We start from the raw sequence: 12,158 nt of genomic DNA, 5'->3' as shown, positions 1-12,158 counted from the left end.
TTGGACAGATCAACTAGTGTGTAAAGTCCGTGTTAGCTGATCAAGCATGGCTTTGTTTGCACTTACTCACTGCGCATCCAGCACTGCGTAAGTGGTTTTGCATATTAACTAAGTGCACAGTAACCTTCCTTTACCTCCTCAGAGCTCCACCCCCTCCCACCCAGCCCTCCTCGGGAAATCAGCACTGTTACTCGCCTCGGAGGAAGCTGCCAAGAGGTTGCCATGGCAACTGTTCTGCTTTCAGCAGCTACTTTTCTGGCTTAAAGGGTGGGGGGGGGGTGGGTGTGGGGGGGTAGTGATGGGTGGGGGGGACAAAAGAAAAAAACCTGAGGAGAACTAGGCAGCTTTCTGATCAGAGTTCAGATAAAGAGGGCACAGTCATTTTCGGGCACTGCCTAAAATAATCCAACGGGTTAGAGAGCTCCAGCAAAAGAAGCAAACTGACAAACTAAAAAAGGTATGTACAGTGAAAGGGCAATAATTAAATTATTTTGGTAGTGGTCTTAAGCTGAAGCATTTCAAATTGGTATCAGTCCCTCTCATTTAGGATGCTAGTTTACGAGTCTTTTCATTTTTGTCCAGAGCCAAACAAAGATGATGAGTTTTATGAGATTATAAACGGCAAGGGGAGAAAACAGCACCCGAATGGGAAGCTAACATCCGAAAGTCATTTTCTAAAACTTCATTCAGCACAGGAACAATGCAGCATTCAGGCATAATGAGCTGAAAGTGCCCGGTGCGCCAGGTCAAGTCGGCAACCTCTGAGCTCCTCTCCAAGAGCCGTTTGCCAAGGTAGGCCACGGAACGGTCTCATTTCAAAGGAAGGGCTGGGCTTAGGCAGGGAAAATTGCAACAAGTCAAAATATGGAAAGCTGGGCATGCCAGACCGGTGGGTTTCGGCGGCGTACAGAGGGCTGTGCTAAAAACTGCACCAGACACCTGGTTCCTGGGATTTCGGCAGCTATCCATGAAAGAGCTGAACAGTTGGGTCGTTCCTGGCAGAAAGCTGGCAGGGTTTGGGCAGGGCCAGGTCGTGCGCGTGGCATTGACGTGGGGAGCCTAGGCCTCATCCTCCCTGCCTGGGTTTTGCTCATCACCCCAGCACACACTGGCTCCCCACCGGCCAATGAGCTTCCCAGAGTTCCTCCTCTGCATTTCACCTCCTCCTGCATTATTTTATTCAGCAGTGATGAAAACCCAGTGCCCTTAACCTTCCTCCCACAGCCACTATTTTCTGAATCTATCGTTTTGCTCGGAACCCAGTAACAGCTACAACACCTGGATAAATTTAAAGGAACTGTAAGATGGAGAGGCAAAACAAGTCGAAAGAGACCAAATGGGAAAGTAACATGTAGTGTCATTCTGGTCACAAAGTCATTAACGTTTGATGCCAAGATTATTGATATTCTTAGCGAAGTAGCAAGGGAAGCGCTAAGATCTCAGAGGTTAACAGTTCTTTAAGGACCCATAGTAGTGGTGCAGCAAGGAGTCCTGAGTTTGGAGCAAAGATGGCTAGCTCTTTGCGTGGAATGACTTGTTTCAGACTGCAAATATAGCCATTTCTGCCTAACCCCATGATAGGGTCTGAATGTTTGTGTCCCCTCCAAATTCATACGTTGAAATCCTAACCTCCAGAGATGATGGTATGAGGAAGTGGCGTCTTTGGAAGGGAATTAAGTCGTGAGGGGGGAGCCCTGATAATTAGGATTTGTGCCCTTATAAAAGAGACCCTGCTGAGCACCCTAGTTCCTTCCTCCCTGTGAGGCTACAAGGAGAAATCTGTACCTGAAGTGGCTGCTCACCTCACCCTGGTCTCAGACTTCCAGCCTCCAGAACTGTGCAAAATAAATTTCTGTTGTTTATAAGCCACCCGGTCTGTGGCATTTTGTTATAGGAGCCCAAACAGACTAAGACACCCCATATTGTGGCAGAGCTAATAGACTTATTGTCAATTTTCTGTAGACTTTTGCCGCTTGTTTTTTTTTTTTTTTTTTTGGTCTTTGACAAGGAGAGGCATATTGAGGTAGGAAGGAGGAGGTGAAGAGGGAAGGGAATAAAATATAAATAGTGGAAATGAGAAATGGACTAAAGCCAATTTCTTTAAAGCCAGATTCAAAATTTTTACATGGTTTATATCCTGAATGATCTTTGCAGATGACAAGAGAGAGTGAGACCGAAGTTTGAAGACATAAAATCACATAAGGCCAAAGACCGAAGCACTTTATTTAAGCAAAGTTGTGCAAAGTACCACGAGCCAACCTAGAGAAGGAATAGATACATGAACCGCCCCCCTCCATTGGCGCTCTCCTAAGTTAAAGCCAAGGACGAAGAGTTAAAAATGAGTGGGCTCTCCTGTGTATCATTGATGTAGCTGGAGGCCCTATATTATATAACAGTAACAGGATAGAGAATGACAGTTCCTCACAGACTACAGTAAATGTGATTAAATTATCTCATCAGCTTCAGACTCCTGAGTATTTGTACAATGCCAGAGAACCATTCCTTAATCTGACCTGTCTGCTAGACCCCTAGATGGCACAGGGAAGACATGTTCGTGTTCAAAGAAATCCCTCCCTCCAATGGCTGATTGGAGGGATACCGAGTCTGATCTATACAGCAACTGAATCCAAGAATGAGGCATGGAGAAATAATAATACAGGGGTGGTGGTCGGGGGGTGGGGTGGGGTGGGTGGGAATAAAAGCAAAGAGAGAATTCGGAAATTTGTTTTAACTCTGCAACAGTTTCTATTCCATTCCTTTTCACTGACCTGATCTAATTCAAGCAGCTATTATCCCTGTGAAACACTGCCACAGCTGAATTTATTTTTATTTTGCCTGCTCAAAGGCAATGTAAAGCGAATTTGAGCACATCACCTTCAGGGAAAAGACTGCAGTGTATTACTCACCACCTTCCTCCTCCCTTCTGCATGAAAAGGTTAATTTGAATAAGCTGCTGCTTCCACAAATAGAACAGTAACCAGCACAAAGCAGAACCACCAATGAGAAGGCTTTTCAGTGATGTCATACTTATACCTGCTCCTTATTATTTGCTGGGTCGTGACAATGTGTTCCTTGAATCTCACGTTTTATTGGTCAAGAGCCCCGTCATTCTGAGGGCTTCTGGAGAGTTTTAGACACTGCAGTTTCTTTACAAGCCCAGAATTTTTTCAGCTCCTGCAGTTCAACAAATTGTTGGAGAATATATTAATCCAACAAATTGTTGGAGAGGATTTTAAACACTGTTGTCCTGAAAACAAATTAAAAAAAAAAAAAAACGCCTGTGATAGTTTAGAGCTGACTTACATGCCCTCCGATAATAGGTCCATTTGCCATATAAAAGCAGCATAAGAAAAGTCTGATTTTTGTTTTAAAAAAAACCCACCTGAGCAGAACTTTCATTAAAGTGTTCATACAACGATTATGCTAAGCTAAATATTGTCATCAATGGCTTAATGGAAAACAAAATTATTCCATTTATTCGACAACAACTTATTGCCCCATTGAGCAGAACTTTCTTAAAAAGAACTAGTTCTAAAATGTACCCGTTTGTAGGACAGAAGGCATTAGAGGAAAGAAAAGTTATCTGGTTTATTTTTGTCCTAAGTAGATTTTACTTTTTAAATTAGGTTTTCACGTCATTAAAATGTACGCCTCAGATTTCTCAAATTCCAGCATTTTTCTGAGGAAACTCCTGCAAACAGATTTGAAAACGATGCTACCTTGTAATGAAGATGACAGATAAATCAGTTGTGCATGAGTTAGGAATTATTCAACCCACTGAAGAACTGTAAGAAACAGTCTGGTCAGCAGGAGATACTAGTGTGGTTGGGGGCGAGAACCAAGTGTTGGTGTTCTAATCTAAGGTGGCGAGTGGGCAAAGTCAGGTCCTCCAAGACTTAGAGGACAGAATCTAGCCATCCATGGCCAGTTGGTGAAGCAGAATGTATAGTTGGAAAGAAACAGCCAGATTTTAATGGACAGTAAGAGACTAGAAAGAGTTCTTCGGTGGGAGGAAGGGATGAGAAAGGATAGGTGTGTACAGAACCTTGGTCATATTAATTAATCTCTCCAAATCTCAGTCTTCTTGAGGGATAATGATGATAGCCATATACAGGGTTATTGTGAGGATCAGACTGAGAAATGTATATTTTTTATTAGTGTAGTGCCTGTCTCAGTAAATGAAAGATTTGTTTGTTCGATGTTGCCTTATTGTGACCCTCGAGGTCCTTCGAGGACCTGCATGGTCTGGCATCAGGCTGACCATCTCCTTTTACTCTTCCTCATTCTCACTCTGCCCCAGTTGCGTTGACCTTCTTGCCACGTCCCAAACACATTCCTAATGGGCTTTGCCCAAAAGGCTTTGCCTTTGCAGGTCCTCTTGCCTGGAACTCTTCTCCCAGGTCTAACCTCTTGACCCAGATCTCAGCTTAGAGATCACCTCCCAGGAGAAATCTGACTCAACAGCATCCCTATGGCTCTTTCCCAGTACATCATGCTATGTTTTTTTATTGCCACTTATCAGTACTAGATGTTACTTTATGGTTGTATTTTTTATTTGTTCATTATCTATTTTGCTCACTTGAATGTCAGGTTCATGTGAGCAGTAGCTTTGTTCCCTTATGTGCCCCAAAGCCTAGTACAGTGCGTGGGCATAGCAGGCTCTCAAAACTCTTTGTTAATGAAAAATGATGATGATGAAAACAGCAATGGGAACCATAAGCTCCTCAGGACACTGCCATCACAGGAATGTGGGCGTTCTGACCAGAGAAGGGATCTGAACACCACTGCCTCATAACACAGTTTAAGATGTATACATTTTCCTACTGAGCCAAGAAAAAGTATCTCAACTTCCCCATCACATCTAAAGGATCAAGTTATAAGACAATGAGAATATATAGCCCTGGTATTCTTTATGCAAAGGATGTCAGTGCTCATTAGGGTAGATGAAATGGGCAGGGGGTCACTGGGCCAATGGTCTAGAAGAGATCTGAGGGCAAATCTCAGGCGGAGAGTTTTAGTTGGTATAGCCTTTCTGAGGTCTATCATTGTTTTTCTCCTACAGACTCCTATAAACCTACTTGTGTTGGCTCTGATTCTCATGAATTGTTGGGTACAATCTTGGGACTTTGGATCAATAGCAATTAGAGAGCAGAATAGTAAAATTCAGGACAGCGTTCAAGACATTACATACCTACACACACATTAGTGCACATATGTATTGAATGAACCAATTGAATGTTTAGAAAATATTTTAAGATCTTTCTGTTCTGTCCCCTTCTCAGGCAATCATGATGATAAAGTAGACTTTCTTTTGGATTTCTATTTTCCTGGTAACTTAAGGACATTATGAGACAGCATAGAGCTTATGTAAGCATTAGCCCTGCTGACATTCCAAATGAGCAGATCAAATGCTACCTAATCATTCGGTTACAGCTTGGATTTGGCAGTCTTTTATAAACTACTGAATTTGAAGGAGCATCTGCCTTTTACATCTTGGCCATGTCAGCACCTGTTGCTGCTTCTTCTAGAAACTTCTTAACATAATAAAAGTAATATGAAATAAAATCATTGCTAACCAGAATGCTTTTGAGAGATTATAGATTATAAAAATTATAGATTATAGAAAATCGCCTATCCTCTCTGACACATTCCTCCTCTATTACCCTCAATTTTAGTTTTCCTACGTTAGTTTTTCTTTGACCTAGAGATCTCATTAAAATGCAGATTGTTTCAAAATGTCCTGAGTGGGGCATGAAATTTGTCATTTCCTGGGTACATCTACGTGCTGGTCGTGGACCATACTCTGAGTAGCACAGGTTTAGATGACACAATGCCATGTGTTTGGTTCTGCTCTTCCAAATTAACATAAATATTTTAATGAATTTTAATGAAGCCCACATTTCTCCCTCACATACATTCTATCATGTCTGGTTTCAGAGATTTTATTCTGAGGTATATTCACATCCAATTGGTATCCAAGCCTCTCTGAGTCTAAGAACTGTTTCTCTCTCCACCTGCACATGGGCTGGCTCTCTGGGTCCTTCTTCATCTTTCTCCCTCAAAGCTGCGATAACTTCGAATTTATCTCCCAATCCTCAGACTTATCTCCCTCCAGCCCATCATTTTATATTCTGTCACCATACTTTCTTTTCAAAAAATTTTTTTGATGAGATTACTTCCTTGATTGAAGACCCCTGCTGGTTCCCCTTGCTTAAAATAGAGGTTGGCATTGGCCCCTGTCATCTGACAAACCTGGGCTGGAAGCCAAGTTCCTTCAATTTCTTTTTATGTAACTTTGGGCAACTTATTTAACTTCTGAGAGCCACTCTTTCCTCACCTGCACAACAGAGATAATACTACATGTCTCAGAGTGCTGTCATTTGATTTAGATGCCACGGTGTAGATAAAGCATCTGGTAAGATGTCAACCACAGTAGATGTGTAATAACTTAATTACTTTTTTCTCCCCTTTCTATCCAGCCTGATCAATTTTGGCTTCTCTAACATCTTATACAGATACTTTTGGACTTGTTTTTCTTGTCTTCCCTCCCTAAACTACATACGGACATCTAGCCCCACTGGACATCTCATTTCCTAATATATCTGCTGAAAGACCCTTCTGTTCTCCTCCACCACGCAAATTCCCTTGGTCTTTCAGGGCACAAATCCTCTGCTTTCTTCCCTAAAAAGACCAAGCCACACTTGGGCAGAATTTGTTACTCCCTTCTTGTCTTCCCACACCACTGTGATCACGCCTCTCTCATAGTATATTTGCTATCATGTGCTGCTATGATTTGTACCACAGCTCAGGACTTTGTCTTATTTCCTGATCTTTAGTGACGAGAGCATTTGTTGAATAAAGGAATAAAACCCATGGGATATGTAGCTTAAAAAATGGATGTTTGAATATTATTTTCTAGAAACTATATATAAAGGAAAATAATTTAGAAAGTTTTCCTAGACCAAAATAACAGCTTAGAGTAATAATCCCTATTTTTGGATACATTTTACTATTTTCGAGGCTCTGTTCTAAATGCTTTACATACACTATCTCGTCCGATTCCCTTAACTATCTTTTGTGCCAAATCACCCATTTCACGGATGGAGAAAATGACATTCAGAAAAGTTAAATAGCCTCCCGTGGTTATACAGCTTATGATTGTTAGAGTCGGGATTTGTGAACTTAATGTCTTTCTGACTCCAAAGTTCATCTTCTATACAGTATTATCTCATGCAATCCACTGCCATAGCCTGATTTCAATTTCTTAAATATAGATTAAAAGCATGGCTAGAGATCTTTACTAGAGAAGAATCTGTGAAGCAGATAAAGGCACTCTCTGTGAGACTCACATATTGAAGTGGTTTGGAGATAGTAGTTATTAGGTAGATAAAAAATATCTCAGAACTGTAAAATTCTGAAATCTGGACACCATGTAAATCCTTTCCTTTTTACTTACTATTTGTTTGGGAGAAGCTACTAAGTAGTGTTGTTCCTGAGGGAAGACTATCTTAATGATGATTTCTGACTTTTAGAGATACTTTTCATTTTCAGCACACAGTAGTTTCATGGGCAGTCCTTACACAGATAATTTCCTTAACTAAGTCATGTAGGAGAGTTCATTCCTGTAGTCTCAAAGAAATCAAGCTAAAACTAAGGCAAATCATGAAAACTACTGTGTGGTGGTGGGGGAGTGGGAGGGATGGGGTGGCTGGGTGATAGACATTGGGGAGGGTATGTGTTATGGCGAGCACTGTGAATTGTGCAAGACTGTTGAATCACAGATCTGTACCTCTGAAGCAAATAATGCAATATATGTTAAGAAAAAAAAAAGAATAAGAAGATAGCAGGAGGGGAAAAATAAAGGGGGGGGGAAATCGGATGGGGAGACCGACCATGAGAGACAATGGACTCTGAAAAACAAACTGAGGGTTCTAGAGGGGAGGCGGGTGGGGGGTTGAGTTAGCCTGGTGATGGGTATTAAAGAGGGCACATTCTGTGTGGAGCACTGGGTGTTATGCACAATGAAGCATGGAACACTACATCCAAAACTAATGATGTAATGTATGGTGATTAATATAACAATAAGAAAATTAAAAAAAAAAAAAAAAACTACTGTGTGTTATCTGGTCCTGGGAACTGCTATTTGTAATAGACCCTCCAGGTATTTTCAGTGGGGGAAATCTTGTCTACAAGAGCCTACTAACAAGGAATCATCATAAAGCTAATTGCATCTGCAATTAATGACAAATTTCTAACTTGATGAGCAATTGTGATTCCCAATATGTTTGAAGCCTCTTGGCAAAGCAACTACAAACTGTTAGAGAAGTTCTCAGTGGGGATTCTTGTATTACATGGTGAAACTTATCTATCTATCTATCTATCTATCTATCTATCTATCTATCTATCTATCATCTATCATCTGTTTTACTGACCTCTTGGAAACCCTCTCAAATCTAGAGTCTGTAGAATCGATATGGTTTCTGAGTCTGGTGAATGTATCTAGACCTGGAATACACCAGGATATTTGGAAACAAGAAAATAGTACCTAGGAATATCCTAATGCTGAGACAGGATTTCTCAAAGTGTATTCTCTGGAACATTAGTTCCATGGGCTATTCAGACATGTCAGGTGAGAAAATAAAGTGTTCTAAGGCCAAATTAACAAAGAAACACCGAATCTAAAAAAAAAAAAATGTCAACAGGTTTCTTTGCTACTGGACTTCTCAGAATCTTTAATATGTCAATGTGTATTCTAATTTTCCTGGGATAATGTAGTTTCCGTCTTTTCAATTTGTTTTGTTCAGGTCAGGGAGTATCTCAAAAATAGTGTTCTGTGGAATAAACCCTGTGAAGCTGTGGGTAAGTGATTTTTTTCCCCCTAGGCCTTTGACATATTTTGTCTGGCTATAGGTTAACATCCTACTCAATGATGTGGCACCATTGGCGCAATTCTATGAAGACATGATGTCTAGATGTCTAGAGAGTAATAAAAAAAGAGTCCTACAATTGGGTATTTACTGAAAGAAAATGAAAACACTAATTCAAAAAGATATATGCACCCTTATGTTTATTGCTGTATTATTTATAATAGCCTAGACATGGAAGCAACCTGTGTCCATCAATAGATGAATGGATAAGGAAAATGTGGTACGTACACACACACACACACACACACACACACACACACACACAGGAATATTATACAGCCATTAAAAGGATGAAATTGTGCCATTTAAGACAACATGGATGGACCTAGAGGGTATTTTGCTAAGTGAAGTAAGTCAGAGTGAGAAAGACAAGTACCACATTATTCCACTCATAGGTGGAATCTAAAAAAATAAAACAAAACTACAAACGAATAAACAAATAAAAAGCAGAATCAGACCTATAAATACAGAGAACAAACTGATAGTTGCCAAAGGAGGGGGTTAGGCAAAATGGGTAAAGGGGGTGGGAGATACAGGCTTCCAGTTATGGAATGAATAAACCATAAGAGTAAAAGGCATAGCATAGGAAATACAGTCGATGATATTGTAATAGCATTGTATGGTGACAGATGGTAGCTACACTTGTGGTGACAATAGCATAATGTATAAACTTGTTAAATCACTAAGTTGTACACACGAAGCTAATGTAGCATTGTGTGCCAACTGTACTCAGATTAAAAAGAATTAAAGAGAGGAGTCCTATATAAACATACAAAGAAGCAAAGATATGTTAAACTTGGGTAATACCCATGATATAGAGGGATTTCTATAATTATAATGATTGAAAAACTTAGGAATAAAGGAATCCTCTATAGTATCATAAACACATTTTAAGCCGAGTGGATTCATTTGGAGAAGACTGAAATTTCATATTTTCCCCACAGTATTGCTAAGAACACTGTTCAATTTCAACTAATGTCAAATTATCACAGGTAATAGTGCATTGACAGAAATGGGACAATTTAGATTCTATGTAATCAAACATTGATATTTCAGAAGTCAGGTTATCAAGGTCTCTAGGTCACTTTCTCTTTCCACTCTGAATCTTACCATCTGGAAATCATGACCTAAAAGTGCCTTGCAGTGTGGGCAAAAGTAACAAAATTAAGTATATTCTACTATTGTAGTAGCAGAGTCACTGTACAAGATTCTAAACCCAAAGTTAACATGGAACCCTAGTTTCATTATAATATTGACAAGCATTCCTCTCTCACTACAGATACCTGAGTGTTGACTGTTGAAAGTACCTTTCCAGTTTTACTTTTCTAGGGAATTTTCCTGAAAAACACTGGGAATAATGAAGTGTGTGACCAAGAGAAGATAAGGATATGAGCTATGGATATAGATGTCGACTACACATAGGTGTAGACTGAGTTCATCTACTCTTTCCATTTTTGGTGGGGGAAACTTTTCTTCATTAAAGGTGCCCTTCTGAAAATTAACAATTCAGTTCCTCCATTGCATTAGTCAGGTTTCAAACACTCAATAGCCACATGTCGCTAGTGGTTACTGTATTGAACAGTTCAGCTCTAAGACATTGCCATCATTGCAGAAAGTTCTATTGGACGGCAGTGCTTATGTTCAGATCTCAGATCCATATGGGAGTTAGGAATAGGGGAAAAGAAGAGAAGCTAACATGGCAGGATTTTACCAGCAAGTGGTAGTTTGTGAAATTGTAGAAGATGGAAAATATAATGTCCTAAATTCTTTTAAAGTTCAGAGCTCTATAAAAAAAAGAGTTTTATGCACAAGAGTAAAAAACCATAAAAAATGCAGAAACACAGGAAAAAAACAGGTTAACCTTTAGCTCTGTATTTAACATACTTCTGCTTCGAAACCTATTATTGTTAAGGAAGGGAACAAGCCAGCTTCTTTCGAAGCACATCTCTTACGTGACTCATCCAAATCAGGGATTCCTTTGCTCATTGTTTGTTGAGAATTCACTTTCATGAGGGTCCACTCAGTCCACTGTATTTGTCCAAAGATTACAGTTGGAGTAACCTCACAGAGCAGAGTTTCCAGCAGGGAACGAGAAGGCAATGTAATGAGTAAGGGTAAGACCATTGCAAACAGAAATTAGAAAAATTTAAAAAATTAATTGAAAGTTCATGGTTTCAAGGGCTCCAGGGAGACAGACAAGAATGGGGAAAACATTAAAAATGAAGAGAAGGTGTAGGAGAGCTTTTTGTACTGGAGCCAAATGAAACACAGATTGAAACCAATTAAGGAAATTATTGTGTAAGGGGTCACTGGAAAAACCAGTGAGCACTACTATTTTAGTTAATTTTTAAGCAAGGGCAGAAGAGAGAAGGCAGTATATAGGATCATATTTGAAAGAGGGCACTGATATTAATGTATAGTTTTCAATATGAAAAAAACTTTGGGTTTATATTTTAATGTTAAATATGTCTATTTACAACTTCGTGATGTAAGATTCAGGAACAAAGAGAAGTATAATTTTTCTATGAAGACAAATAAAGAGGTCTTAGAGATACGGAATTATGTTGGGTTTTAAAAATCAGACATTCATTAATTCTTCATTCATTTATTCAACACATATTTGCTGAGCCCCTTCTTTGTGATGGGTATTGTTGTAGACACGGGGGAACAAAGCCAAGCCCATGCCCTAATGGAGCTTTCCTTCCAGTGGGGGGAAGGCAAACAATAAACAAGTCAACAAAATACAGAGGATGTCAGATGTTTCTATGTGCTCTGGAAAAAGTAAAGAGGGCTACAGGGGATCAAGGATATTGAAAGTAGTGAGTAATGATGAGTGATAGAGGAGGCTGCTATTTTATATACTGTGGTCAGGGAAGGTCTCCCTGAAACCGTGGCCTTTGAGCAGAGATCCAAAGGAAACACGTGTCCATCTAGAGGGACATTGTTCCAGGCACAGGAATTTGTTTCTGCGAAGGTTCTGAAGTTGACATATGTTTGGACTGTCTAATAAATAAACACTAAGAAGTTCAGTGTGGCTGAAATTGAGCAAGTAAGGTGAGAGGGGAGAAGTTGTGGTCAGGCAGGAAGGGGCAGAGTGCAGAACCTTGACCTCTGCAAGGGTATTGGGCTTTCTCTGAAAGAAATGGGAAGTCATCAGAAAGTTCTGAGCAGAAGAGCAATGTGACTGGGCTTGTGCTTTGCTGTCCTTGCATCCCATGCATGCCTTTCACA

General features: G+C 40.0%; 1 long non-coding RNA gene across 1 annotated transcript; it reads left to right on the top strand.

Moving 5' to 3' along the window:
- Positions 1-319: 319 nt before the first annotated feature.
- Positions 320-8,864, top strand: LOC113920814. Its single transcript, XR_003519380.1, has 3 exons — positions 320-457; positions 583-792; positions 8,805-8,864. It is a non-coding gene; the product is annotated as an uncharacterized LOC113920814 (long non-coding RNA).
- The last annotated feature ends 3,294 nt before the right edge of the window (positions 8,865-12,158 follow it).

This window comes from Zalophus californianus, chromosome 3 (assembly GCF_009762305.2).
Source record: "Zalophus californianus isolate mZalCal1 chromosome 3, mZalCal1.pri.v2, whole genome shotgun sequence".
NCBI lineage: Eukaryota > Metazoa > Chordata > Mammalia > Carnivora > Otariidae > Zalophus > Zalophus californianus.
The sequence above is the reverse complement of the archived record's forward strand: the minus strand, read 5'-3'. Positions and strand labels throughout refer to the sequence as shown.